The 5266-nt window shown below is 60.1% G+C and overlaps 1 long non-coding RNA gene across 2 annotated transcripts; it reads right to left on the reverse strand.

Moving 5' to 3' along the window:
• Window positions 1-1383: 1383 nt before the first annotated feature.
• Window positions 1384-4835, reverse strand: LOC117654168. 2 transcript variants are annotated; one of them, XR_004588287.1, is made up of 3 exons: window positions 4749-4835; window positions 4404-4566; window positions 1384-1490 (listed from the first exon to the last, which is right to left on the reverse strand). It is a non-coding gene; the product is annotated as an uncharacterized LOC117654168 (long non-coding RNA). The 2 variants fall into 2 exon arrangements; XR_004588288.1 differs by having other exon boundaries at window positions 4646-4768.
• Window positions 4836-5266: the final 431 nt, after the last annotated feature.

A 5266-nucleotide genomic window follows, 5' to 3' on the forward strand; every position in this document is an offset into this window, starting at 1 on the left:
GTGGCGTAGTTTAGCCAGACTGAAGAGCAAACGCGCTGGCTGCCCGGCATGCAGCATTGGGGTCGGTCAGTCATCTCGACAACGAATAACAAGCAGAGCGCCGAAAACGTGGCGTACTTGAAGCAAGGCCGGCTTGGATGTGTGGTGGATGGGTCCGGCGACATCCGAGTCCTTGATTCGAATCGAGGCATAGCGGGGCTCAAATGACGTATGATCAGCTGTGGTCCAGCCTCTCAAGTCATTCCCCTACTGGCCAGCCCAAAACGGCACACGATCAATTGTGATCTGGCCTCTTAAGACGAGCCAGCCGCCCTCCGCGACCGCCTGGCGAGCAGGCCCGCCCGCCCCACACCGCTGTCCGCGCGTTGCCTGCCCCGCCGTCTGCGGGCGTTCGGCCGTTCGGCTGTGGCTTGGTTCGCTATCGCACTATCGGTCGCCTCAGTGCCCTTGTAGCCTACTTTCTGACGTCCCCGACGGCCGGGCCGGGCCGGGCCGGGCCTCCCCCACCCTCCTGGCCCGTCTGCCAAATCCCTCTCGAAAGCGAAGAGGGAGGAATAAGCAAATTACACCATCCAGGCGATGAATATGCGTGATTAGCTGGAAGCGGGCTAAAGGCCTGAGCGTGCGGGGATGGGAGGGGGGCAGCCGAGGGGGAGAGGCTGGCCTGGGAGGGTCCTGGACAAGGCCCTCGCGCCCCTGGCAGGCGGCCAGCACTTGGCTCGGCCCGGACTGCGGACGGTCCGACGGACAGTCCCAAGGGCCGCGCGGGGCCGAGCCGAGCCTGCCGGCTAAGACACGCAAGGATAGGTTGGCCATCGGACGGACAAGCTCGTCACTGCGAGTGGCCGGCGTCAGTAGTCCTCTCGTCGCTCTGTCTGTGTCACACTCGTGGGGCTTCCCCTGCAGGTGCGAGAGAGACAGAGCGACTCAGCCTGCAGGCCGAGCGAGGGCGGCGCGACATTCGGGACTGAATGGAATCAGCAGACACAGCGACAGCCTCGCGACGGCCAGCACGAAGACACGCACCGGCATGGCCAAGAAACGCCCCAAAGAAGCCTTTGGTGAGGACGCGGAATACGCGAACGTCGAGCCGGGAAACGGTACTCACTCGACGGGGCTGTGTTCTTTGCTGCTTTCTTTAGCAACTCTTTGCTACGGAGTGCGATTTCCCGCCTTCCGACACTCGGACACGTTTGGCGGCAAACTTACCTTTGACGTCGTGGCGGTCCTTTCCCTTGCCGTCCTCCGCGGCGGCGGGCAGCAGGGCCCCCAGCAGGCACCCGACCAGCGCCACGGCCACAAGCGCCCCGACCATGCGGGGCGGCGCGGCCCCCAGGCGGGTGCCACGGCGGTCCGGGGGCGGCGGCGGCGGCGGGCCCGGGGGCGGGGGCCCGGGGGGCGGACGGGCAGCCCTCATCTCGGCCACGGCGAGGCCCCGGCCCCGTCCATAGTTGCAATCCGAACGGTGACCGCGGCGGTGGGGAAGGCGCCTGCAAAGAAAAAGGCAGCGGCATTAGAAGAGGCGGCTGGAATGAAGCGGCCAAACTTGAGAGGCTTTGGCGGTCCAAAGCCGAGGGCTGGGCGGACTGGTCTGGTCGGGCAGACGGAGCGACGCGTGCACTCAGAGAGCCGACGATTCCAAACGCATTGCGCTTCGGCATCGCGCGGTGCGTTGCTGCGGCCTCGTCGAGTATGTAACTCTCCAGCTTGGGCGGCGGTAACCAGGCTTGCAAGGGCTTTTAATGCAGGGCCTGCCTCTGGTGAAAATAAACCACTTCGTCCTTGCAGAGAGAAGCCGAAGCGTGATGAAAGGCGGGCGGAGAATCGTATAAAAAGTCCCCCGACGATTGGGAGCAGAGACGCGTGGCGGCAGGCATGCAGTGATGGAGGACTACTACCCCCCGGCAGCCTGGGCCTCTCCACCACGGCCCCTAGCGCGCACCACAACTACCGGCACCACCACCGCAGCCACGCGTAGTTCCGCACGCAGTGCTACTAAGCTTTGTACCTCGCCTTTAGAAATAACTGTTTCCAAATTTCGTGGGGAATTTTCACCGAACGGCGTGCCAGTGGCGTTCCCTCTGGCGTTCCCTCTGGCGCTCCCTCTGGCGTTCCCTCTGGCGTTCCCTCTGGCGTTCCCTCTGGCGTTCCCTCTGGCGTTCCCTCTGGCGCTCCCTCTGGCGCTCCCTCTGGCGTTCCCCGAGGGGGCAAAAACTCGCGCAATCATGTGTACACGGCCCCCGAAATCACATGCGAATCATTGAGAATCACGCGAAATCAAGCAATCCAAAATCACTAAATTCGACCGAAATCAGGCAGAATCACACGAAACCAGGCAAAATCAGTCCGAAATCATTTCTTTCCGAACACAATCACACACAATCACGCTCAACATCACCCTGGTGCGTCGCGAAATAAGGCGAATCAGCCATGAAATCATTGCGTTTTCCGAATCATGTGTACACGAAAATCCCGAGTTTTTGCCCCCTCGGCGTTCCCTCTGGCGTTCCCTCTGGCGTTCCCTCTGGCGTTCCCTCTGGCGTTCCCTCTGGCGTTCCCTCTGGCGTTCCCTCTGGCGTTCCCTCTGGCGCTCCCTCTGGCGTTCCCTCTGGCGTTCCCTCTGGCGTTCCCTCTGGCGTTCCCTCTGGCGTTCCCTCGGGCGCTCCCTCTGGCGTTCCCTCTGGCGTTCCCTCTGGCGCTCCCTCTGGCGCTCCCTCTGGCGTTCCCTCCAGCGGGCGGACGGGTTATTTGGGTTGGGGTTCCAACCAGACCGATGGCTGGCCGGGCTTTCCCTCTGAATGCGGAAGAGAATTGGAGTCCGCAGCAGTTGTAGCCGCAAAGAGCAGCGGAGGCCAGGCCATGGCCAGGCTGTAACGACCCCGCTCTCTCCACCACACTCTCACACGCGCGCACACCGACGCGCGCGTCTCTGTCTGCTCTCCGCGTGGGGAGACCAGGGGAGACGCGCGCTCACTCACTCCCCCGTAAATATTCCCCAGAGTCGCGGACTAGAAGGAGAAGGAAATCATGAATCATGCATCTTGCGGAATAATAGCGGACGTCATCAGTGTCGCCTGCAGCACCGGAGAAATGCGACCTCATGGGGGTACTTTTCCCCACGTGGGGCGTCAACAGCGCTGCAGTGCCGGTGTGTGTGTGAGTGTGTGTGCGTCTGTGTGAGGGGGCGGGAAAGCCGTGCGCCTGAGTCGTCAAGGCCGGGTCATGGGTTCTTCAATTTATTAACCAAATCAATTGTTTATTTGTCGTCATAGCGGCCCCAGTGTGTGAGAGGGAGGGGGGGGGCACCCTGCGAACAGTGAGTGGGAGACGGGGTGGCGTGTAATAGAACCGCTGACAGCTGAAGACCGCCCGGGCCGCCCGGGCCCACCACAGTGATGCGTGAGTTGGCACCACTATTGGCGTTTGGTGTCACCCCTGTACGGCTGATTGAAAAGCCGCGGCACTCTCGCCGCTACGCCGCGCGAGCCATGGCGCTAGCCTGGCGCTAGCTCGGCCCGCTTTTCCCTCCGCCCGCTTCGCACTGCTCCGCACTCACTCGCAGTGCGCCGACAATCCAGCAGGGATCTGCGGGCTGCAGACTGATTCCGAGAGTCGTTCTCGTCGCTCGGTCTCTCTCGCATCTATGAAGGACGGCCCACGAGTGCGAGAGAGACAGAGCGACGAAAACGACTCTCGGAATCAGTCTGCAGCGCGCCCCTACACCACCACGACGCCGCGCCTTCCCGTCAAAACGCGTTTTCGACGCTGACGGGGCGCCGCGCCCTTCTGTCCCACTTCTGGTTTACGAGCGAATGCGGAAATCATTTACGTCATGGATTCATGGGCCCACACAAGAAAATTGTGTTGGACTGTTGTAGATCTGTTTTTGAGTCAGCACCAAAAACTATAAATCTATCCTTTCCAGTTCATAGAGACGAGCGCACGGGAACTACGCACAACTGGCACATTTGTCTTTTCGGACCTTCCATGAAAATATCATGGTATGAGGCTGAGTCGCAGTGTTTGCTGTATTCCACCAACCTAACCTCAAAACCACTTGGCACAGTCTCTGTTGACGTTATTCAAACTTGGTGAGTGAACAAGCTGACCGAGAAATGGGTTTGTGAAACGGGGCAGTAATAAGTGAACGATTCGTAACTGTGACGGTAATTATTCGGGCGGCGACGTCACGAGCGAAGACCGAGCGGCCGAGCATTGCGCGCGACCCTCGCCTCCGCGCGACGACCGCGCGCCCGAGATTTCATCTCAAGATTTACTTACGCGAAGCATCGGCCACGGCCCGGGCACTCATGTCACAACCGATACCTCACTTCAACATACTTGGAGACAGTGATGGCTAAGAGGCGACACAACTCTGCGAGAAAACTCTTTCTCTTTCATACCGGTTCAATGGCGGGCTGGAGTCCGTTAATCGCACGACAGCATCACTGGTTACATCTCGCCGTCGTCCTGGAGAGACGTCCCCGGCGCGTCCTCGCCGACCATCCTACGGCCATCCTACTGCTTCTTAGCCGAGGGCGACAGAATCGCGGCCTACGCCACTCGCTACAAGAACACAAAGCGACAGGTTAAGGACGGACCGGCACACCATTTGTTGTTTTGGTCACTAGCTTGCCCAACCGACTCGAAATCCGGTACGCGAGTCATCGCCTAGCCGAATCCCGGTTGGGTTATCCAAAATTGAAGCTCCACTGATCGAGAAATAAGCCCGTCACTTGGAATTTCACCGTAAATCCATCCACTGTGAGTCACCGCAGTTGCGTACCGGGTTCCCGCGTTTCTCGCTCGCTCCGCCCCCGCCCCGTGCCCACTAGCGCTCGGACGGCCGGTGGCGAAGAACGTTACTACTGCCGGGCCGGCGCGACTACACTAGGAGCTCGGCGGGTCGGAGGGGTTGCCTAAGCGTGCGGCGCTCCCTCCCACCGACTACTAATCTACCGACCGGGAACGTAGCAAAACGGGCATAAATAGCGGTGACACCGTGTGTAGAGAAAATGCTCGAGAGAGAGAGGCAGACATGGTTCCCGATCTTCTTGGCCATAAATGCCGATGACAAAGTGATTTTGACCGTACAACGACCTAGCCACTTTCTTTCTCCCTAACGTCTTCTCGACGCGTGGTGTCGCCCATGGCGTAGCTATTCCATGTAATTCGTCCTTCTCCAAGGTTGGGTTCGATACTCCTGCGCTGATTTTCCACGAATCGTCTCCTCACTTTCCGAAAAATACTACTCTTGAAAGTGGTG

The sequence above is a fragment of the Thrips palmi genome, unplaced genomic scaffold (assembly GCF_012932325.1).
Source record: "Thrips palmi isolate BJ-2018 unplaced genomic scaffold, TpBJ-2018v1 HiC_scaffold_10, whole genome shotgun sequence".
Classification (NCBI taxonomy): domain Eukaryota; kingdom Metazoa; phylum Arthropoda; class Insecta; order Thysanoptera; family Thripidae; genus Thrips; species Thrips palmi.